A 23,631-nucleotide genomic window follows, 5' to 3' on the forward strand; every position below is an offset into this window, starting at 1 on the left:
CTCAGGCAAGGCCAATCACTGTACCCTATTGCCCCAGGAAGTCGCTGGGTTAGTGAGTAAGACCAGCCTGATGAAGGTCTAGTTCAGTCCCTGGGTCTAGCCTAACATGAAGCCCGTGTACTCCCTGGGATTCCCAACATGTAAGACTAATGCTCTTGTTTTGTTTAAACAAGTTTGAATAGAGTTCTGATCCATATCCCTTCTTTGCTCCATAGGACATGAAGGGTTTCTGCAGGATAGTCCCCTTCTCCCATGGGCTAGGGTCCCCAGTCTTGGTTTTGATCCAGCCCCACACTGGGTCACTCTTGCTCACTCAAAGAGGCAGGTCTTCTGTGCCTGAGCTGCAATCAGGGCTCACAACAGAAGGAAACAGACTTGTGTAGAGTACCTGCCGTGCCCCAGGTATCGTGCTGGGGCTTTTGCTGTATTTACAGCTGAGGCGGCTGTGACTCAGAGAGGTGCAGTGACTTGCCCATGGTCATACAGTAAGGAAGTAGAATCCCTTCCATTTGAACCCAGGCAGTCTGGCTCCAAAGCAGGGGTACTTCTCACAGCACCCAGCGGCTTACTATTGGTGGGGGCATTTTTTTTCCCATTAAAAAATGTATAATATAAAATTCACCATCTAAGAGAGGGGATTTTGAAAGGCAGATATACCAAAAGATGAGGTAGAGAATTCACTACTCCTGGTGGGCTGGTGCCCCTGGAGAATGGAGGCCTGGGCTCATTCATTCATGCAACACACGTTGCGGGGCCCCTACTAGGTGTCTGGCGGGGTCCAAGGCAGGGCTCAGCGTTCAAGATGAGGCTGTGAGAGGACTCAGGTGAAGAGTTTAAGGTGACGCTCCTTCTCAGGGTTGACCCTGCACCTTCACAGCCCCCCCGCCCCGAGGTGACCCCACCCCAAATCCTGCGCCAGCAGCCTAGCTTGGACACTCTAGTCCCAGCCCAGGTTCGAGATCAGACTTTGCACTTCTGCTGCAGGGGCCGTGGGTATTCGATACCTGGTCAGGGAACTAAAGTCCCACAAGCACCCCACCCCACCCCCAAAAAAGATCAAGGAGAGTTTAGATAACCTGGCAGACACCCAGTCCAGCCAGGAAAGGAGCTTCCGACACACCGTCCCTGAGGAATGATTGTTGGCAAGGTTTCTAGGGTGGGGGCCACTTGGCACAGCACGGCCGAATCACTGGGGGTCTGGAGGGGAGACAGGGCAGGTACACCCCTGCTCGCGGGCACTCCAGGTTACCACCTGTGACAGCATCCTCAAGGGCAGGGATGCCGCCACCGTCAGGGCCCCTCTCCAGGGTGCTGATGTTCCAACTGCGGCTCCCAAGCTGGCCGGCCCCTCAGAGCCCTGGGCCCAGCTCCAAGACCCCCTCTAAGCTTCCATGTTGTCATCATCACCTGCTTCCCGTGTTCCTCCTGCCCCGGGGGTGGTGGCCTCCCTGGGTCATGTTAGCCCACAGTACCTCATCGTCCCTGTGTTGTGTTTTGGGTTCGCAATCCCTGGCTGGCAGTCCCATCACAGTGTCTCTGAGCAAAGAAGCAGGGTGCTTTTGGTGTCCTGGAGGGAGTCTCGGTTACGCCAGAGGAAAGCGCGTCAGCTGGTAAGGAGCTGAAGATGGTGCAGGCAGAGGCACCTGCGGGGCCGGGAGCCATGAGGCTGGAGGGAGCAAAGCACGTCCCAAAGCCAAGGGCACTGGAGGAGTGATGGGGTGACAGAGCAAGGTGAGGCTGCACGGGTTGGCCCTTGTGGGCTGTGGAACAGAGCCTCAATGAGATCCCGAGGGCACTGCAGAGCCATGGAAGTGTCAAGTGACTGACTGACATGATCTGATTTATTTTCCAAAAGATTGCCTTGGAACAGTGAGCCTCCCTTATTACAGGAGCCTACCTCACTGGAGGGGGCAGGAGTGGGAGTAGGTCCATTCCAGGGTGGGGTCTCTCCGATGGTGAGGAGCAGTCTGCCTGTGGGAACCCCAGGCTTGTTTCCTGTAACCCCCACCTTGGGCCCTCGCTCCTAACTGCAACTATCCCTGGGGATTTGTTGGCGGCCCAGATGTCCCCAGGGCTTATCTGCTTTGGGCAGAACCTTGTGAGTCCATCAGTGGTTCTTTCCATGAGATGTCGTAACAAGGAAGAGAACAGTTACTCCCCAGGCTTCTTCTAGGCCCACACCTAGAATAATAATGTCCTTCAAATAATTAAAAACATTTTTTTTAACTTACTTGTGTATTTATTTTTGGCTGCACTGGGTCTTCATTGCTGTTGGTTGTGGCAAGTGGGGGCTACTCTCCAGTTGCATGGGCTTCTCTTCGTTGTAGTGACTTCTCTGTTAGTGGTGCACAGGCTTTAGGCATGAGGGCTCAGTAGTTACGGCGCATGGGCTTAGTTGCCCTGCAGCATGTTGGATCTTCCTGGACCAGGGATTGAACCCATGTCCCCTGCGTTGGCAGGCAGAGTCTTAATGACTGTACCATCAGGGAAGCTCTTCAAATAGTATTTTTAAGTGTATAAAATAGAGTTCAAGGAGTCTTGAGGACGCTGGTTATATTGAATACAGTTAAGATAAAAAGCATCCAAATTTGTGATATAATAATTCTATGCTTGTTAGTAACATATTTAATAACCAGCTCTAGCAAGCAGTCTAATAATGTTAGACTTTCCAAGAAGCGATGAGCATCGATGATATCTTCAGATGTCGGCAACAACTATGTGTGGTGTGAAGACATCTGCAGTCTCTGAGAGTGAGGAAGTCACAGGCCTTGCTGATGCTCCTGTGTCCTGTGCCTACAGTCGTCATGGAAGGAAATGTGAAATTCAGTTAAAGGTCAGCGTAATGAAGGTGTCATTTTTCCCCACATCTGTATTAGTCAGCCCTGGCTACCATAATAAAATACCATAGACTGAGTGGCTTCAGTCAATATCAATAACCTCAGATTCGCAGATGACACCACCCTGTGTCAGCAAGCAAAGAGGAACTAAAGAGCCCCTTGATGAAAGTGAAAGAGGAGAGTGAAAAACTGGCTTAAAACTCAGCATTCAAAAAACAAAGATCATGGCATCCGGTCCCATCACTTCAAGGCAAATACATGGGGAAACAATGGAAACAGTGACAGACTTTATTTTCTTGGGCTCCAAAATCACTGCAAATAGTGACTGCAGCTATGAATTTAAAAGACACTTGCTCCTTGGAAGAAAAGCTATGACCAACAAGCTAGACAGCGTATTAAAAAGCAGAGACATTACTTTGCCAACAAAGATCCGTCTAGTCAAGGCTATGGTTTTTCTGGTAGTCATGTATGGATGTGAGAGTTGGACCATAAAGAAAGCTGAGCGCCGAAGAATTGATGCTTTTGAACTGCGGTTTTGGAGAAGATTCTTAAGAGTCCTTTGGACTGCAAGGAGATCAAACCAGTCAATCCTAAAGGAAATCAATCCTGAATATTCATTGGAAGGACTGATGCTGAAGCTGAAGCTCCAGTACTTTGGCCACCTGATGCTAAGAACTGACTCATCAGAAAAGACCCTGATGCTGAGAAAGATTGAAGGCAGGAGGAGAAGGGGACCACAGAGGACGAGATGGTTGGATGGCATCACTGACTTGATGGATATGAGTTTGAGCAAGCTCTGGGAGTTAGTGATGGACAGAGAAGCCTGGCGTGCTGCACTTCATGGGGTGGCAAAGAGTCAGACAGGATGAGTGACTGATCTAATTGAACTGAATGGCTTCAATGCCAGATATTTATTTCTCATAGTGCTGGAGGCTGGAAGCCTGAGATCAAGATGCTGGTCAATGTAGTTCCTGGTAAGAACCCACTTCCTGGCTGTCAAACGGTTGCTTTATCACTGTGTCCCAACATGGCACTAATCCCATGATAGAGGGTCCTACCCTCTTGACCTTTAACTATAATCATCTCCCAAAGCACCTCCCCCCCCGCCCCACTTAAGTATCATCATGTGGAGGATATCAGGGGCACACAGACTTTCATCAGAAATAGCATCCAAATTCATGGACCCCTTTAACCACAATCTTCAAAATAAACTGTTCTAGTGGAAAGGGCCTGTATGTTTATTAGAAATACTTTCTTGAGCTGCTTAGGGTGGAAGGTGGACCCCTGAAGTTATGTTCAAGTGGCAGCGACCACTAAACTGCCTGTTGGGGGATGGTGTCCTGTTGACTGGAAGACCCTTCCCTTCGTTGAGCACCCAAATGCACCTGGCTCTGGAGCTAGGGCTGCCTGGGTGTAAACCTCATTGTCTCCCTACTAGCCTCAGTTTACTCATCAATTCAATGGGGTAATAATCCCTCTGGTGAGTATTTTTGTTTGGTTGGTTGGTTGTGCCAGCTGTGTGTTGAGGTACATGGAATCTTCAATCATCATTGCAGCATATGGTGTCTTTTAGATGTGGTATGTGGAATCTAATCCCCTGATTGGGGATTGAACCCCAGCCCCCTGCATTGGGAGCACAAACTTTTAGCCACTGGACCACCGTGGAGGTTGTGTTCTTGGGTGATTAACTGGTTCATCTGTGTGAAGTGTCACCCAGTGTGCATGCTAGCAGACAGGCACGGTCTAACCCAACATCCACCTTCCTGTCTGCGGTCCGTCTCCCACCTGCCTTGAGGGAACAAGTTCGCACACACTGCAGGTCCGTGGGTTGATGGTGCGGACTGTCCCTGACCTGATGATCACAGGTGTGATCATCTGATCCCACCTAAGCTAGTCCCTTTGTTCCATCTCCATTCAGAAGCGGGCTCAGGCAGGGGCACTTCGTCCACGTTGGGAGCTGATGAGAACTTGGGCTTAGGGCTTTCACTTGATCTGGTGGGTCAGGAGCTCTCCTTGTGGATGAAAAGCTGGGAGAAGGGAACTTGGAGCTCCCGAGGCTACTGTGGGAGACAACCTGCCTGAGGGCAAAGTCCCCATCAAGGGAAATGACAGGGTGAGATGGAGAGAGGCTGCGTATTATGACGTCATCTGACCTCCTGGGTCCAGCTGTGACCACAGGCCTGGGCTCTTAGTTACAAGAGCTGATCACCTCCCTTCTTGTTCAAGCCAGTTTAGTTGAATTTTCTCTCACTTGCAAGCAGAAGATTCCAGTTGCACAGCAGTAGTCTCTGTAAGCGCTGCAGTTGACCCTCGAACAACATGGGTTTGACTTTGGTCAATATGTACTTACCGCGCAACTCACAGTTGGTTGGAAGCCTGGATGCAGAACCTGGGATTGTGGGGTGGGGTGCAACTGACTGTGAGGTTATAGGCGGATTTTTGACTTAAAGGGGGTCGGCACCAGAAGCCTCTCATTGTTAAAGGGTCACCTGTAGTAGTGGTGGGGGTGATGAGGCAGGTGTGGAAAAGGAGCTGGGAAAGACTTTAATTGCTCTGAATGGTGACGGGAAAAGGAATTTTAAATTTTGAGAGAAATGTGGAGAGCTGGAAAGGGAAGGAAGGGGAGATACAAAAAAGTGCTGCTTTTTTCTAGAACAAAAAGGTCTAATCTTAACCCCAACACTGTTGTGGATTTTAAAAAGAATTGTGCAGTGGAACTTTCCATCCTTCCATAAACATTCGGTGAAGAATATAGGAATCGTTAAATGCTTGTTGTAAATGAACCCCAGAGAAGGGGCTGTATTCAGTTACACTTGGTGTCAGAGGTTCCCTTGCTTCTGTTGTGACCTCATGCCAGGGTGTCCAGCTGCAGAGATTGAATCTTGGCTGGTCTAAGCCAAAATGACATTCCTCATCCTCTTCCCACTGATTGGACATGTGCTCTTAATTACATGAGCCGATCACCTCCTTGGTCCTGACCTACAAGAAGTAGGTAGGGTTTCCAGAAGCCTTCCATGATGACCTGTGGCCACATAGATCTTTGTTTTCTCTGAGTTCCAGTATTCTCTGAGTGTTGCCATCAAATATTTCTGCCTCTGACTATTCTCTGACTCTCCCAGCTTGAATTTTCTTGAATTCCACCTACACCCCCTGAAGTGTGCTTGTGCACACACACATACACACACACACCCTTTCAAAACAATGAATATAATTTTAGGAACTGTATGCAAAATATTCAACGTCCAGGAAGACTCGAGCACTGAAGTATGAATGGCCACTGGCCACAGACAACTGCTGCTGCTGCTAAGTCACGTCAGTCGTTTCTGACTCTGTGCGACCGCATAGACGGCAGCCCACCAGGCTCCCCCGTCCCTGGGATTCTCTAGGCAAGAACACTGGAGTGGGTTGCCATTTCCTTCTCCAATGCATGAAAGTGAAAAGTGAAAGTGAAGTCGCTCAGTCGCATCCAACTCTTCGCGAACCCATGGACTGCAGCCCACCAGGCTCCTCCATCCATGGGAGTTTCCAGGCAAGAGTACTGGAGTGGGTCGCCAGTGCCTTCTCCACAGACAACTGGCCATCTGGTAAATGCCAACTGCATATCTACCCCAAGGACAGCATGGGCTGGGTCCTGGGGATGCAGTGATAAATCACGTACATTTATTGCTCTCGAATCAGGCAGTCTGGTAGCTTCTTTAAGAAAATGCAGGTAAATCTAGAATATAAGCATCTAGTATTTCCCCTGTAAACCTGAGGCTTTGACCTTGGCTGCAGCTCATGTGAGGAGCTTTCTCCAAACGGATTCAGCTTAGTCCAGACTGATTCAGCGGATCTCCGTTGGCATGGGCATGTGGGTTTTAACAAAGAGGAGGTTGAGAACTCTGCTTTCAGCTATTGATTCAGAAGCAGACTTCGGTCGCCAGACTTTATTCTTGAACTTCCTGCCTGTAATACAACTATTTGACTATCTGAAGGAACCAGATAACTTTTAAAAGGTGCTTTTTTTCTTTTTTTCTTCACTGCTTAGAAGGTGCGGGTGTCTCAGGGAGGAAGAAACAGGGTGTGCTTCTGAGGAAATATGCCATAGGAACCAAAGGACCGAACCTCAGGGCCTTTAGAAGACTCAGCAGTGAAATGAATACCATGATCCTCCTAAACGAACCTCTGCTGACCCTGAAGTCCGTCAGAGGTAGTCGCAACCGATAGATTCCCAGGGTGGTGTGGTCACAGAGCCAGTCTGCTGAATAAAGGGAAATGGAAAGTGATTTTAGGCCTGCTTGGTGCCTCCGGTTTATAAAGACAGTATCTATTCCCACCCCAAGTCTTTGTGCCACGTGGGCTCACCACCAGGACTCTTTCCAACCTCTTCAACCCCAGTACCGTTTGAGACCACAACTCCCAGAAAACACCTAGGCCGGAAGCGGAAGCGTGCCGGCGGATGTGGCAGCTCTGTATTCTGGGAAGTGTAGTCTACAGAGGTCGAAAGAGCCCTGAGAGTGATGCGTTCTGGGGAAGGTAGTTTTCAGGTAGCTTGAGAACGGGAAGGTGAAAACCAAGACGACATCGTCTGAGCAGAAAGCTTCAGCCAGAGATCGGCAAATTTGCGATTTGGAGTTACATTGTTGGGTTTTGTTTTTTTTGTATCTGTCCACCTCTCCCAACATCCAAGGAGGCTATTCTCACTTCTGGGATGTCAGACAGGTCTGGGTTGGTTATTCCTCGCTCAAACTGTAGTCTAAATAGATGCAGGCTTTCTCCCTGGGTCAGGAAGATCCCCTGGCGGAGGGGGTGGCAGTCCACTCCAGTATTCTTGCCTGGAGAATCCCATGGACAGAGGGGCCTGGCAGGCCACAGTTCATAGCATCACAAAGAGTCAGACACAGCTAAGCAACTGAGCACACAAACTGTAGTGACCAGGCTGCATGACCTCCTGAGGCTGTTTGCATCTCTGTAAAATGAGCGTGTTAAGAATGCACACTTCACAGACATACATCAGGTGTTGCTTAATAAACCCCTCTTTTTGAATCTTAGCAGCTTACTTAACAAACAAAGATCAGGAATTCTGCTCCAGGAGAAGTCTTTGGGCTTTGTCTTTGGAAGATGGGATTTTCTTTGGATTGTAGCCCAAACTCACAGGGGAAAATGTAAGGAAATCTTGTCAGACAGTGGCCCAGCAAGGCTGCGTGGCCTACTAGCCAGGACACAGGGAGAAAGTTTGAAAGTACGACAAGCTTCAGGGACAAGCATCCTCACAGTGTAAGTGGAAGTATTAATAAATATATGCTCTGTAAAGGGCTATTCAGCAATAATGTTCAGGATTACAAATGCATATATATGTAAGTACAGTGATTTATCTTCTAGGTATATATCCTATAGACCTACTCTATACTCAGAAACGTCCAAAATGACAGTTTTAAAAATGTCCATTGTGTCATTTTGTATAAAACAAATTATTGGAAATCATCTAGACATCTTTGGATAGAGGACTAGCTATACAATTTGTATACACTGGGTACTCGGTTGTCATAAAAAATAATGAGGTGTAATGTCAGCTATGTACTATTTCTGCAAAAAAAAAAAAAAAAAAATGTCCTGAAGGATTTGGGGAAATCCAAATTGAGGGATAGTTTGCAAAACTGGCCTGGATACTTAAAAATGTCAATGTTCTAAAAGACTGGAGAAGCTGGGACTGTTCTAGATTTAGTGACATGACTATAAATGCAATGGGAAATCCTTCATTGAAACCTGAGTATTTTTAAAGGTTTTTTAAATTAGATACCTGGGGCAGTGTGATTATAGGTAGTATAGTACATGACAGCATTGTATTGATACTGTGTTTCCTGAATGTGATCATCATAATGTGGTTATGGAGGAGAATATCTTTCTTCTCAGGAGATACCTGATAACATATTTAGGATTGAAATACTAACTCTTGGATAGCTTAGAAAAAAAAAGAAAGATAGAACAAACATGGCCTGTATTAATAATTGTTGCTGTTGTTCAGTCACTAAGTTGCATCCAATCCTCTGCAATTCCAGGAACTGCAGCACACCAGGCTTCTGTCTTTCACTGTCTCCTGGAGTTTGCTCAAACTCATGTCCGTTGAGTCAGTGATACCATCCAACCATCTCGTCCTCTGTTACTCCCTTTTCCTCCTGCCTTCAGTCTTTCTGAGCATCAGGATTTTTTCCAGTGAGTCGGATCTTCGCATCAGGTGGTCAAAGTATTGGAGCATCAGCATCAGTCCTTCCAGTTAATATTCAGGGTTGGTTTCCTTCAGGATTGACTGGTTTGATCTTGCTGTCCAAGGGACTCTCTCATGAAGTTAAAAATATGATTGTTTATTTTCCTATTCTTGCAACTTTTTTTTTATAGCATTAAAATATTTCAAAGTAGAAAGTAGGGAGGAAAAAGAAAGAGGAAGCGCCATATGTACTGATAGGGGAAAAGCTTCAACAAATGTTGGTGAACTTTTTAAAAAGCAAGATGCAGAGTAATAGGTGTAGAATGCTGCATTTTTGTGAAAGAGCACAAAGACTGACCCCAGAGGAAAACAGAAGAAAGAGGTGACAAAGGCTGCCTCTGGGAAGGGGAAGTGGGGGTGAGGGGGCAGGAGGGGGGAAGGGATGTTTCTCACATTTAGCCTTCTATATCTTTTGAATTTTGTATTGCATGTATAATCTATTCAGATTAAAAAAAAAAAAAAAAAAACCTAACAACTTCAGAGAAGATTGTTTCTGGGAAAGCACTTGTGGTCAGAAAACCCCAGACTGGGCTCCCCGATTCCCCAGCTGTAGACCCAACAGCAAACCCGAAACAGAAGGAAGGAAAACCAGTTACTTTCACATCCTTTCCCACATCTGACCCTCATCACAAGTGAGCCAGGCAGGTTTTCTTGGGCCCTTTTTACAAACTGGAAAACGGAGGCTCGGAGAGTCTTAGCAACTGGTGCAAAGTCATCTGGTAGGCCACTGCCAGAGCTGGGATTGAAACAGAGTCTTCTCTAGTGACCCAGCCTGGCTCCTTCCTCCCCCAGGGTACCTGTTTGAGCCCTGAGGGCTGGGGGTGGCAGGAGAGGGCCCAGGGTGGAGCCTGCATGCCAGCCCAGCTGCCTTCCCATTGCTGCTTTTACGCGGGGCTCTCCAGGCAGGAAACAGAAGTTGATGCTGGGCGTCCAAAGCATTTACATGTTCATGCATTACTGGTTTGGGGGTTTATTTGGGGGACCTCTGCTAACTCAGCCAAAGAACCTAAAACCTGATCCCATCTGGGCTGGTTTTTACCATCTCTGTAATCTTAAATCTTAAAGTGGTCTTTTTATTAAAAAAAAAATTAAAGTATTAGATGGATGTTGTTACCAATTCAGCAGTAATGTATTTAGAGGACAATTTGGTTCTGTCAAAATTTCAAATGCTCGCACACACACATACACATATATATATTATAGATTATATGTTATGTATTATATATGTGTCATATATGTGTGTTATATATTATATATATAAAATATATGTTTTGCTATATGAGCCAGAACTTATGGATGTTGGTTTTTTCTATGATTATCCTCACTCAGGTGTTCAAACATACACGTGCAAAGATGCATTGCTTATAAAAGAAAGACCCAAAACTGTAAACAGCCCATCAGAAGGCAACCCGCTAAACACAGTGGGTCTCCATCCACACAAGGGAATGACAAGTGGCATGGTGATTCAACACAAAACTAAACAAAGCAAAGCATCATGAAGTTGGCTGTGTTTCCTGGCCCAAAAAGAGGTCCTCAATATAGTGAGTTAAAAAATGACCTCATTTTGGGGGGGTGGGAAAGCCAGCTAAAAGCATATATACACAGAGCTGTATGTGACTGAATAAACATAAAAAACAATTTATAAGATTAGAAAGCAAATTATTTGACAGGAATGTAAAAATGGCATTTTATTTTCATTGATTAGTGAGGTTGACCTCACTAATCTTTTTTTTTTTTTGAGTTGGCCAATTTTTTTCCTCTTGTGTGAACTGCTGAAATGTTACTGTCCCTTGCTGCTCAGTCACATACAAATAGTGTGAAATTCTGTACCATGTCTCATAAGAGTTTCTATTTAGATGGCCAGTGCTTCCTTCACCAGGGTATTTTGGAAAAGAGGTTTCTGAACGTGAAGTAGAGGGCACTCTCCGTCTTAATGTGATGAATTAGCCTGTGAAATGAAGGGCTCTGGAAGATAAGGAAGCTTTCTGCCCAAAGCATTGATCCTATTTCTTCCTTTTAATTTTAGGGCGTTCTTGGTGCAGCGTTTGACCGTGGGGGTGGTTGGATTGTTTGAAAGAGGGAGGCGTGAGGGGAACTAGAGATTGATGACCAAGGTCAAGACGAGGGTGGGTGAGTAAAGTGGCCTCGGGTCCACCCTGAGAGTGAACATTTCAGGAGTTGGAGAATTTCAGGACACAAAGGGTAAGGAGGGGCTCACTCCTGGGGGCCCGTCCTGGGCACTTCACGAACCATCTGTCGTCAGCTACCTCACTCAGGGCTGCGGTGGTGCTGAGCATTTCTGCTCAACTGGATTCACTGTGGTGGGGGGGCAGACACAGCTAATTCTGCCTGCAGGTCAAGGCTACAGAATTTGGGCTCAGCTCCCAAGATGGGGCCGCAGACCCCTTGTGCTATGCCGTTCGGCGTGCTGAGTGATACCAGCATGTTGTCTGGAGGTGTGCAGGGTTAGATTGTGTTTTGGAGGGGATTCAGAATAGGTCTCTGGAGAGATGGAAACCATCTGTTTTTGTCCCTCAGATTTTTCTGATTCTCTCTCCATTCATGGTAGCAGCATGGCTACCTCTCTCTGGACCCACCCCACGTACAGTCTCTGCCTGCTGCCAGCCCTCAGCCCTGCCTCCCAGAGAGGAGAGGCAACCTGCCGGCCTCAGAGATCCCCCTGACATGGCAGTGGTTAACACAGGACTTCTCTGGCGGCTCAGCAGCTAAGACTCCTCCATGCCCGGATTCGATCCCCGGTCAGAGAACTAGATTCCACGTGCCACAACTAAAGATCCCATGTGCTGCAACGAAGATCTGGTGCAGCCAAAAAAACCCCAAACAAGAGCTGACACTGGTCAGACTTTCACCGCCTACCACGCATGGCATTTAGCACTTGGTATCTCAAGCTTCACTGAATTCTCACCACAAGCTGGGGGCTCTTGTTGTTTCTAGGTTGCTGATGAGGAAACAGCCTGTCTGACCACAGAGCCGACAAGGGGGAGCAGGATTTGAACCCAGAACCCCACGATGCCCATCCTCCCTTCTCGTGGCCGTGAGCCTCCTGGGTGCTGGGCACTGGCCCTGGGACTCTCATGGTCCTCTGTCCCTGGACCTCGGGAGCCCCAGGGCCGGAGGGTTCTAGAGTGTCTTCAGGACATCGGAGTGGGGTTAAAGCAGGTTTCCTCTTGGCCGGCCAGAGGTTCCAAGAAGCGCTGGGCCAGCCTGGCCCCTTTTCCTCCGAGGGGATGGGGCGGGGCGGGTTGGGACACGTCCTCTTTTAGGGCTCTCTCTCTCTCTTTCCTCTCTCGCTGCTTCTGACCACTTCCTCTTTGCCCTGGGGCGGAGGCAGCTGTGACCACACTCATGGCAGCTATCCAGAGAGTGGCCTCGGAGGCTCTCCTGGAAGGGCCCTCCTGCTGGCTAGGGGTCTTCTCTGCCTTCACTTCTGGGGTCCTGCCCTGAGCTCCAGAGCAGTGGAGGGTGGGTGGGCTCCCCAAGTGCTCCCTCACGGACCAAAAACCCCGACCCAGGGCTGCCCACCCTCCCTTCAGGCTCTGCCTGGGCTGAAGCCGCTCCAGGCAGCTTCTGTGGAGGATGTGGCCCAAGTCCAGGACCCCTGCCCGGAGGCCAGACATCACCGCCACCCGAGGGATACCCACAGAAGTGAAGGTGCAGCACCAGGCTCTCCGGCAGTGAAGGCTGCCCCCTGAGGCAGAGAGATGCAGCCTGGGAAGACAGTGGGCACCCAGAGACATAGGCCTGGCTTGGCCACTTGTTAGCTGGGGGCCTAGGGCAGGCTGCTTTTCTTCTTGGAGCCTCAGTTTCCACATCTGTGCAATGGACAGAAATAACACCTTCAAGGGTTGTAGTAGGAAGTAAATGAGGCACTACATGTACAGTGTGCTAAGTACAGAGCCCGGTACACAGCAGGCTCTTAATAGTGGTATCAGCTATTAACAGTCAGAGAAAGGTCGACCTCCTCGACTGTAGCCCACCAGCCTCCTATGTGCATGGAAAGTTCCAGGCAAGAATACCGGAGTGGGTTGCCATTTCCTACTCCAGGGGGTCTTCCTGACCCAGGAGTCGAACCCAGGTCTCCTGCACTGCAGGCAGATTCTTTAGCATCTGAGCCACCAGGGAAGCCCCATTATTAGGCAGAGCCTGCAGCTGGCCTGATCCTCTCAGGATGCCCCCCGCCCCACTAGTCACAGCCATCGGCCCGGTTCGTGGCCTCCCTGTCTCCACTCCCACCCGTGAAGCTGCCCTGGCTTGCTTCCCAGAGCCAGTACAGCCTCAAGCTCAGGTCCACAAGAAGGACACCTTTCTCTGGTTGGCAGCATCTCAGCCCCACCTAGCCAGTCTGGAAAAAGATCAATGTCAGTTATTGTTGGGGTGTCCAGCCCAGTATTGTGCCAAAGCCTGGGGTCTATCTTAATTCTTTTTTTGTTTTAAGTTTGTTTATTTACGGCTTCGCTGAGTCTGTGTTGTTGCGTGCGGGCTTTCTCGAGTTGTGGAGAGTAGGAGCTGCTCTCCATTGCAGCGCGTGGGCTTCTCTTGTTGCAGAGCACGGGCTCTAGGGATCGAGCTCGGTAGCTCTGACGCACGGGCTTAGTTGCTCGTGGCATGTGGGCTGTTCCCGGATCAGGAACCAACCTGTATCCTCTGCATTAGCAGGCAGATTCTTAGCCCCTGGACCACCAGGGAAGACCTGTGTTAATTCTTGTGGTCAGATTTACAAAACATAAAATCAACATCTTAACCATTGTTAAGTACAGCTCTGTGGCATCGCGTGCATTCACATGGCTCTACGGGCATTACTAGTGCCCGTCTCTGGAACTTTTTATTTTTTTAAAATCTTCCCTGATTTAGACTCCATCCCCAGGAAGCGCTAACCCCCCAGCCCCCTCTCCCAGCTCCTGGCACCCACCCTTCCGTGTTCTGTCTCTACGAATCTAATTGCTCTATGTGCCGCGTATAGGTGGAATCACACAGTATTTTGTCTTTTGCAACTGGCTTATTTCAACTGCCATAATGTCCTCAAGGTTCATCCCTGGTGTGGCAGGTGTCAGAATTTCTCTCCTTTTTGTGGTTGGATAACATTTCTAAAATACATTTTTTAAAAGATTTATTGCTTTGTTTTTGGCTGTGCTCGGGTCTTGGTCGTTACGTGTGGGCTTTCTCCAGCTGTGGCGAGCGGGGCTCCTCTTCGTTGGGTGTGTGAATGTCTCAGCGCAGTGCGTCTCTTATTGTGAAGCACGTGGGCTTCAGCAGCTGCAGTGCGTGGGCTCAGTGGTTGTGGTGCAAGGGCTTAGTTACTCTGCAGCACGTGGGGTCCTCCCAGGCCAGGGATCGAACCCGTGTCCCTTGCATTGCAAGGTGGATTCCTAACCACTGGACCCCCAGGGGAGCCCTGGATGATGTTCATGTTATGTCTAGACCACGTTTTGCTTATCTCCTCATTCATCAGCGGCCACTTGGGTTGCTTCTGCATCTTGGCTAACTGTGAATAATACTGCTAATGCTGCTGTGCAAGTATCTGTTCTTAAGCCCGTTTTGATTTTTTGGGGTGTATAGTTAGAAGTGGAATGGCCAGGACATATGGTATTGATTTTTTCTTTTTTGAGGAGTTGCCCAAAGTCTTGAGGTGTTCATTCAGACCCAGTCACTGGGCAGGCCCCTCTAGCTGTACTGAGGACAGAGGGTGGACTCAGGAGGAGTCTGACGAGGTGGATGCCAGCCCTGCCTCTGCCGCTCACCAGGGCTGTGGCCTTGGGCAGGTCCCTTGCACTCCGTGTGCTTCCGTTTCCTCCGCTGTAGCTGGGATGTGCGGCGCTGCCTCGTGGGCTGTGATGATGGCTAGAGGATTCACTTGGAACGGTGCCTGGCACCCAGAAAGTGCTAGTAACTGTCCGCTCTGGTTACTGGTGCATGTGTGTGCTTGCTGAGATCCAGTCCTGCAGGCTCACTGCTTCCGCAGCACTGCACCAGCCTGGTTCCTCCGTGGAGCATCCCTGGGGGGATGCTCTGTCTTTCCCTAGGACTCAGGTTTCTTATTCCCCATTTCCAGGTTCCTGGGATCTCTCTTCATTTGGAGGGAGTCCCTGTCTCCCTGGCCGTGGCTTAACCCTTTTAAGACAAAAGCCAGAAAACAGTGCCTTGGACCACGTGTGGGAGAGCCTGAGCCAGGACTGGAGGGGACCTGGAGGGGACACTGCGCTGACCAACGCGGGCCCTGGCGCAGGTGAGGAGGAGCCCTCTTCTCTTCCCTTTAACCTGGACCGTATCCTTCCCCATGCCCGGGTCCAGTCGGAGCCCTGAGTCTGGGAGGGGACAAGGGACCTGGGAGGATGAATGAAGACAGGCCACAGCCAGGGTGGCAGGGACGGGAAGAGGCGCTCGGGACATGAAAGGAGCGCTGGTTTGGAGCCTCATCCTGAGGAGCGTTAGCTGGGGGGCTCGGGTGGTGGGCAGCGGCTGGGCAGGGAGAGGAGGTGGTCGAGGCCGGGACAGTCCCACCTGTGCTGGAGGCTAAGCTGGCGTGAGGGCGCTGCGTGGCCAGCAGGCCTGCACTGGGTCCCCCTCACGGCCCTGCTGACCTGCGTGATTACAGGAGGAAGGAATGGCCAGACCTGGCAGGCCGGGGACTTTGGTCCTTGGAGACCTTGCCTGGGAGTTGACTCAGGGAAGCCAGGTCCCCCTGTAGGTTTGCCGCATTCACCTGTAATAGGGGGGACCAGAGAAGCCTCTGGAACCCCCTGCCCGCCCCTTCCCCCCACTGCCTTCCTTGGTATCCTCTCTCCTCTCCGTTTGTCTTTGCCTGTCACCTCCTCCCGGGTGGGAGGTACTTTGGAAATTCCCAGAGCAGTGCATCCACAGTTTATCTGCATCTAGGCCCTTGTAAGAAGTCAGCACTCAGGACCTGCTTCAGTGAGTGACTCTTTGCACAGCCCTCTGGCAGATCTTTCTAATGGGGACCCCTCCCCCTCACACTTTTCGCTAGCTTTGTCAAAACCAGGCCTGTCTTAAATACTTGCAGAAATCCCCAAAGGGGATTACTAATACAAAGCAGGTATTACTAATACCTGCTCTGGGGTAGTAAATAGAATAGGCAATGAAGATTAAGCAGAATAACACGTAGAAGCTGCCTAGTTACTGCATTGTAGTTTTTTTTTTTTTTAAATCAGTTATTTTTAAAAATAATTATGTGAAAAAGGGGGGTGTTTTTAAAAAAATGTTTACTGAACACCTACTCTATCCCAGGTATACTGCAGCATGTGCACTCTGCCCTGAGAGTCGAGCTGACTTTCCAGCCTGGCTCAGCAGTGGTGACGCCTCGTCAAGGTCATCCATCTCTTTTTTGTGCTTTTGCAACAGCACAAAGAGAGGACGTGGAGGAGGAGGAAAGAGTCAGCTGTGCGTCCTCAGGCACAGTGCCTGGCCTCTCTGAGCCCCCGTTTCCTGATCTGTAAACGCGAGGCCGGAAAAGCCCTCTCCTGCTTCTCGTGGGTTGTGGGTCAGTCTTGGCAAAAGTTGGAAGGTACTGTCCCGCCAAGCAGGGAGATGGGCATCCAGGGGAGACCAGCCCAGCCTGAGCCTGTAACTGGAGCACCTGCCCTCAAGCTCCTGAAGCCACGTCTGCAAGCTCAGAGCACACCTCTCAAGGACACTAAGATGGGGCTCTCCTCCGGAGCTCCAGCCTGTCTGGAAAAGAATGTTCCTCCGAGTCCATGGAAAGACAGTCATTCCCCTGGTCCCCTGGGTGAGGGCGTGGTGATGCCCCTAGTCATCCCAGTGCTACCCTGACTCCAGAGTGGTCCATGGAGTTTGTCTCCATGGAGACCAGGGAAGGAGACAGCAATTCTGGGAGGAAAGGTGAGCTTTTTGTTTAAGGTTTCAGAGGTTGAGAAGGGTGGTGCTCAGCTGAGTGGTGGAGCCCCCGTTGTTCCATCAGGGTGAAGTGTCGGGTGGCCAAGTCCAGGACAGACAGGGAGGCCGGGTGGATGGCAGCTTTGTCCCTGGAGTGCCCAGCAGATAACTCATTACCGCCTGTCCTGCCTTTCAGACAGAGCTCGGTGGGGTGGGCGTGATGTGCCATGTTCTTGTCGTCTGTGTTATTACAGCCAGCGTTCAGCATGCTATGTGTAAGTCATCCACCTTAGTGATTATAAGATTATCGCTTTTAATGCTCACAGCAAAATTGTGAGGCAATTGCTATTGCCATCCCCATTTTACAGATGATGAAACTGAGGCCCAGAGGGGTTTGGTATTGCACCCAAGTTTATACAGGGGAGGAGCAGAGCCTGGAGTCCAGCCCAGGTCATCTGAAGCCAGAGCTGGTGACCATGCCATAACTGTCACGGGCCAGAGGAGGGACAAGCAGAGAGCTAAGGCAGGGAAAGAAGAAAGGTAAGTCCTAGCACCCAGGTCTCACCCAAATCTCTGTTAATATTGGTGTTGAAGAGTCACCGACTTCATGAAGGGGTGTCATGGCTCTCATAGATGAGGCACTGGGAGCACAGGGAGGCTCAGTGAGTCGCCCAAGCAAGGGAGCTGCAATCTGAACCAGATGTGTGGCTTGTTCAATGACCCCCTGCCCCCTATCCCGCCACTTAGTCTTGCTTCTTTGGCCATCTGTACCAAATCTGATCCTTCTTGGAAAGCCTGGACCTGGAGCAGACACACCAGGAATCTACACGTGTTTTCTGAGATCATGTACAAGATCCCAGGCGTTTCCACTCGCTGCCTCTTTGGGCGAGGAAGAGGAAGCGTGGTAGGAAGTGTAGTGACCTCGTATCTTTGGTGCCTGGATGTTTCCCTGAGCCTGAACTCTGCTGAAATGGAGAGTTTTGAAATGAGAATCATGGTGGAGTATTGCATCTTTACTTGTGTGGGAGTCAAAGAAAAAGGAAATCTCTAGGAGGGACCTGAATTGAAAATTCTGTCTACCCACCCATCCGTCCTTCCTTCCGGTCTCCAACCATCCATCACCCATCCACCCACTCACCCATCCTTCCATCTATCCTCCCAGCCACCCACCTGTCCTTTCTTCCATCTAGCCATCCATTCACCCACCCATCCACTGACTCATTTACCCACTCACCCATCCTGCTATCTATCCATCCATCCATCCACCCACCCTCCATCCTTCCTTCCTCCCATCCATACATTCATCCAACCAGTCACCCATCCTTCCATCCATGCATCCATGCACCCACCCATGCACCCAGCCTTCTGTCTGTCCCCCTCCCATCCATCCACCACTCACCCATCCATCCTTTCTCCCATCCACACATCCACCCACCGCTCCACCAACTCATCCCTCTTCCTTCCCACCCATACATTCATCCAACCAGTCACCTATCCTGCCATCCATGCATCCATGTACCCACCCATCCACCCACTCATCCATCCTTCCATCTGTCCCCCACCCATCATCCATCTATCCATCCCTTTACAAATCTTTATTAGTAGGAGAAGGACATGGCAACCCACTCCAGTGTTCTTGCCTGGAGAATCCCAGGGATTGGGGAGCCTGGTGGGCTTCCGTCTGTGGGGTCACACTGAGTCGAACACGACTGAACTGACTTAGCAGCAGCAATCCATTTCTTCTTGACTCCAAAACTTTGTGGTGTAAACAACAACAGTAATTTATTGTCTCGTGGTTTCCAAGAGTCAGGAATTCAGGAGCGGCTGTCAGTGCTTGCTGTTGGTGAGAAGCCTCAGTCCCTCTCCACAGGAACCTCTCCAGGGGCTCCTTGAGTGTCTTTACAACATAGTGGCTGGGCCTGAGAGAGTGGCCCAAGGGAGCACCACAAAAGCCACCATGCCTTCATAACCTAGCTTCACACGTCACACACTGTCCCTCCCACGGGATTCTGCTAAGGCAGAGGCAGCCCTTGTTCAGTGTTGGGGGAGGCATCATAAGGTCGGTCATAAATCCAGGAGACGGAGATCAGAGGAGCCATCTAGGAGGTTGGCCACCACATCCATCCATCCATCCATCCATCCATCCATCCATCAAGTTTTATTGAGGTATAATTCACATACCATACCATTCACCCATTTGAAGTGTATATTCAGTGGCTTTTAGTGTATTCACGGGGTTGTAAACCATCACCACGATCGATTTTAGAACGTTTTTAATCACCCCAAACAGAAACCCCACACCCATTGCAGCCACTCCTCATTTCCCCTTTCCCCAACCACCTTCAATCACAAATTCACCGTCTGTGTCTGTAGATTTGCTTATTCTAGCCGTTTCATGTAAAAGGAATCACACACTGGGTGCTCTTTTATGACTGACTTTCACTTCGCATGACGTTTTCAAGGTTCATTCATGTTGTAGTATGTATCAGTGCTTAATTTATTTTTATTGCTGAAAATACTCCATCATGTGGATATTCCACAATTTGTTGATCCATTCATTCGCTGATGGATATCTGAGTCATTTCCACCTTTTGTCTATTATGAATAATGCTTATATTAACGTCATGTACAAGTTTTTGTGTGAACATACGTTTTCAGTTCTCTTGGGTATCCACCTGGGCGTGGAATTGCTGAGTCATATAGTAACTCTATTTTTAACCTTTTGAGGAACTGCCAGACTGTTTTCCAAAGCAGCTACACTATTTTACATTCACACCAGCTGTGTATGAGGGTTCTAATTGCTCCCTCTTCCTTGCCAACACTTGTTATTGTCTTTTTTACATCTGCAGTCCTAGTGGGTGTGAAGTGGTATCTCATGTGATTTCACTTTGTATTTCCCGAATGGCCAATGATGAAGAGCATCTTTTCATGCTCTTATCAGCCATTTGTATATCTTCTTGGGAAAAATGTGTATTTGAATTTTTTTTGCTCATTTTTAAATTGGGTTCAGTTCAGTCGCTCAGTGGCATCCGACTCTTCTTGACGCTATGGACTGCAGCACACCAGGCCTCCATGTCCATCACCAACTCCTGGAGTTTACTTAAACTCATCACCATCGAGTTGGTGTTGCCATCCGACCATCGCATCCTCTGTCATCCCCTTCTCCTCCCACCTTCAATCTTTTCCAGCATCAGGGTCTTTTCCAATGAGTCAGCTCTTCGCATCAGGTGGCCAAAGTATTGGAGTTTCAGCTTCAGCATCAGTCCTTTCAATGAACACTCAGGACTGATCTCCTTTAGGATGGACTGGTTGGATCTCCTTGCAGTCCAAGGGACTCTAAGGAGTCTTCTCCAACACCACAGTTCAAAAGCACCAATTCTTTGGTGCTGAGCTTTCTTTATAGTCCAACTCTCACATCCATACATGACCACTGGAAAAACCATAGCCTTGACTAGACGGACCTTTGTTGGCAAAGTAATGTCTCTGCTTTTTAATATGCTGTCTAGGTTGGTCATAACTTTCCTTTAGAGGAGTAAGCGTCTTTTAATTTCATGGCTGCAGTCACCATCTGCAGTGAGTTTGGAGCCCAGACAAATACAGTCGCTCACTGTTTCCATTGTTTCCCCATCTATTTGCCATGAAGTGATGGGACTGGATGCCATGATCTTCATTTTCTGAATGTTGAGCTTTAAGCCAACTTTTTCACTCTCCCCTTTCACTTTCATCAAAAGGCTCTTTAGTTCTTCTTCACTTTCTGCCATAAGAGTGTTGTCATATGCATATCTGAGGTTGTTGATATTTCTCCCAGCAATCTTGATTCCAGCTTGTGCTTCATCCAGCCCATCGTTTCTCATGATGTACTCTACATATAAGTTAAATAAGCAGGGTGACAATATACAGCCTTGATGTACTCCTTTCCCGATTTGGAACCAGTCTGTTGTTCCATGTCCAGATCTACCTGTTGCTTTCTGACCTGCATACAGATTTCTCAGGAGGCAGGTCAGGTGGTCCAGTATTCCCATCTCCTGAAGAATTTTCCACAGTTTATTGTGATCCACACAGTCAAAGGCTTTGGCATAGTCAATAAAGCAGAAGTAGATGTTTTTCTGGAACTCTCTTGCTTTTTTTTTTTTATACAAAGGCTTTCAATTTTATTTTATTTTTAACAAACATACATGGGACTCGATAAAGGTTACTAACTGAACGAGCTCTAACAGCAGGTGCTCTGTGGCTTTGACACACTCAACTTCTAAATGATCAGCGAGCTAGTTAGGGTTGTACACTTGGTGCTTCTTGTTGTTGTTCAGTCACTCAGTCGTGTCCAGCTCTTTGCCGCCTCATGGGCTGTAGCCCACAAGGCTCCTCTGTCCTTGGCATTTCCCAGGCAAGATTATGGGAGTGGGTTGCCAACTCTCTTGTTTTTTTGATGATCCAATGGATGTTGGCAATTTGATCTCTGGTTCCTCCTGCCTTTTCTAAAACCAGCTTGAATATCTGGAAGTTCATGGTTCATGTTTTGCTGAAGCCTGGCTTGGAGAATTTTGAGCGTTACTTTATTAGTGTGTGAGATGAATGTATTTGTGCGGTAGTTTGAGCATTCTTTGGCATTGCCTTTCTTAGGGATTGGAATGAAAACGGACCTTTTCCAGTCCTGTGGCCACTGCTGAGTTTTCCAAATTTGCTAGCATATTGAGTGCAGCACTTTCATAACATCATCTTTTAGGATATGAAATAGATCAACTGGAATTCCATCACCTCCACTAGCTTTGTTCGCAGTGATGCTTTCTAAGGCCCACTTGACTTCACATTCCAGGATGTCTGGGTGAGTGATCACACCATTGTGATTATCTGGGTCGTGAAGATCTTTTTTGTACAGTTCTTCTGTGTATTCTTGCCACCTCTTCTTAATATCTTCTGCTTCTGTTAGGTTCATACCATTTCTATCTTTTATTGAGCCCACCTTTGCATGAAATGTTCCCTTGGTATCTCTAATTTTCTTAACGAGATCTCTAGTCTTTCCCATTCTGTTGTTTTCCTCTATTTCTTTCACTGATCACTAAGGAAGGCTTTTTTCCTCTCTCCTTGCTATTCTTTGGAACTCTGCATTCAAATGGGTATATCTTTCCTTTTCTCCTTTGCTTTTTGCTTCTCTTCTTTTCTCAGCTATTTGTAAGGCCTCCTCAGACAGCCATTTTGCTTTTTTGCATTTCTTTTTCTTGGGGATAGTCTTGATCCCTATCTGCTGTACAAAGTCACGAAGCTCTGTCCATAGTTCATCAGGCACTCTGTCTATCAGATCTAGTCCCTTCAATCTATTTCTCACTTCTACTGTATAATCATAAGGGAGTTGATTTAGGTCATACCTGAATGGTCTAGTGGTTTTCCCTACTTTCTTCAATTTAAGTCTGAATTTGGCAATAAGGAGTTCATGATCTGAGCCACAGTCAGCTCCCAGTCTTGCTTTTGCTGACTGTATAGAGCTTCTCTGTCTTTGGCTGCAAAGAATATAATCAATCTGATTTCGGTGTTGGCCATCTGGTGATGTCCATGTGTAGAGTCTTCTCTTGTGTTGTTGGAAGAGGGTGTTTGCTATGACCAGTGTGTTCTCTTGGCAAAACTCAATTAGCTTTTGCCCTGCTTCATTCTGTACTCCCAGGCCAAATTTGCCTGTTACTCCAGGTGTTTCTTGACTTCTTACTTTTGCATTCCAGTCCCCTATAATGAAAAGGACATCTTTTTTGGGTGTTAGTTCTAAAAGGTCTTGTAGGTCTTCATAGAACTGTTTAACTTCAGCTTCTTCAGCATTACTGGTCAGGGTATAGACTTGGATTACTGTGATATTGAATAGTTTGCCTTGGAAAGAAACAGATTATTCTGTCGCTCTTGAGATTGCATTGGGTTATTGGTCTTATTATTATTGATACAAGATACAGATATATGATTTTCAGAGATCTTCTTCCATTCTGTGGGCTTCAGTTCTTTTTCATTATATCTTATTTTCTGACTATTGAAGTATACGTTCTCATGCTAACATATTCAAAAGATGGAGAAATGTATAAAGAGGTGAAGAAATAACCATTCCAATGCTTCCTTTTTTCTTTATCCTTTTAATCAATTATGTATTTATTTTCTGACAGGTAATATTTGCACAAGTAATTTCTAAAGGTTTAAAACAAGTCTCCTGCCCTGAGCCCCAGGCACTCAAACTCCTTCTAGGAACATTCACTGTTACCATGTTCTTGGTGATTTTTTTGGAACTGGTCTATACATATAGACGTATACATGTCGATTTCCCCTTAAACTGCATAACGTATTGGCCTTCGCACCCGGCACTTGTCCAGTCTTTTTTCTCCTTTCCTATCTTCCAGCTCTACATAGTTTTCCTTATATAGTTAGGAGTTATCCTGATGATACAGTGTATCCATTAGTTATAGGAGGTGGAGGACAAACCCAGTTCAATATTAGCAACACCAAGGCATTTATGGAAGGATAATAGGCGACTTGCAGACTCGCTGGAAGGGCAGAGATCTAGGTCTAGAATCGACATGACAGGAAGCAAAGCAAAACTAGGATGGGCTGCCCCCACCAGGGTCAGGCACAGACTGCACAGCTGATGCTCTGGGCTCGGAGGCTCTGGCCTCTGGACCTGCTGCTGTTGAGCGCTGGGTGTCTCTGCTGCTG

General features: G+C 48.2%; 1 long non-coding RNA gene across 1 annotated transcript; it reads left to right on the forward strand.

Moving 5' to 3' along the window:
• Positions 1–12,352: 12,352 nt before the first annotated feature.
• LOC133230012 (uncharacterized) lies at positions 12,353–22,429 on the forward strand. The gene is made up of 4 exons (XR_009730709.1): positions 12,353–15,325; positions 16,345–16,956; positions 17,147–17,225; positions 17,319–22,429. It is a non-coding gene; the product is annotated as an uncharacterized LOC133230012 (long non-coding RNA).
• The last annotated feature ends 1,202 nt before the right edge of the window (positions 22,430–23,631 follow it).

The sequence above is a fragment of the Bos javanicus genome, chromosome 18 (genome assembly GCF_032452875.1).
Source record: "Bos javanicus breed banteng chromosome 18, ARS-OSU_banteng_1.0, whole genome shotgun sequence".
In the NCBI taxonomy this organism is placed as follows: Eukaryota; Metazoa; Chordata; class Mammalia; order Artiodactyla; family Bovidae; genus Bos; species Bos javanicus.